Source organism: Echinops telfairi, unplaced genomic scaffold, assembly GCF_000313985.2.
Source record: "Echinops telfairi isolate 266 unplaced genomic scaffold, ASM31398v2 ScPeMD7_53;HRSCAF=182, whole genome shotgun sequence".
Lineage (NCBI taxonomy): Eukaryota > Metazoa > Chordata > Mammalia > Afrosoricida > Tenrecidae > Echinops > Echinops telfairi.
Window position 1 is genome coordinate 16,816,570 of NW_022103951.1, and position 901 is coordinate 16,817,470.

Here is a 901-nt window from a genome sequence, read left to right on the forward strand (position 1 = left end):
AAAGCACATTTGTACATTTGTATTGGTTGCCATCATTCTCAAAACATTTCTTTCTACTTGAGCTCTTGGTATCATCTCCTCATTTTCCCCTCCCTCCCCTACTTTCCCTCCCTCACGAAGCCCTTATAATTTATGAATTATTATTTTTCCATGTCTCACACTGACCAATGTCTCCCTTCACTCACTTTTCTGTTGTTCATCCCCCAGGGAGGGAGTTATATGTAGATAATTGTGATCGGTTCCTCCTTTTCTCCCCCACCCTCCCCTTACCCTCCTGGTATCTCTACTCTCATTATTGGTCCTGAGGGATTTATCTGTCCTGATTCCCTGTGTTTCCAGCTCTTATCTGTACCAGTGTACATCCTTGGGTCTAGCAGGATTTGTAAGGTAGAATTGGGGTCATGATAGTGGTGGGGTGGGTGGTGGGTGGGAAGGAAGCATTAAAGAACCAGAGGAAACCTGTATGTTTCATCGGTGCTATACTGCACCCTGACTGTCTCGTCTCCTCCCCAAGACGCTTCTGTAAGGGGATGTCCAGTTGCCTACAGATGGGCTTTGGACTTCTCCACTCTATACTCTCCCTCATTCACAATGATATGATTTTTTGTTCTGATGATGCCTGATACCTGATCCTATTGACACCTCGTGATCACACAGGCTGGTGTGTTTCTTCCACATGGGCTTCGTTGCTTCTCAGCTATATGGCTGCTTGTTTGCCTTCAAGCCTTTTAGATCCCAGATGCTATATCTTTGGATAGCCGGGCACCATCAGCTTTCTTCATCATATTTGCTTATGTACCTGCTTTGTCTTCGGTGACTGTGTCGGGAAGGTTAGCATCATGGAATGCCAGTTTAATAGAGCAAAGTTTTCTTGCATTCAGGGAGTACTTGAGTGGAGGCC

At 45.5% G+C, this 901-nt stretch overlaps 1 protein-coding gene across 2 annotated transcripts in view; it reads right to left on the reverse strand.

Moving 5' to 3' along the window:
- Positions 1–901, reverse strand: part of FRMPD4 (FERM and PDZ domain containing 4) — an 874,018-nt gene that overhangs the window by 844,141 nt on the left and 28,976 nt on the right. The gene's annotated exons all lie outside the window — the stretch shown is intronic.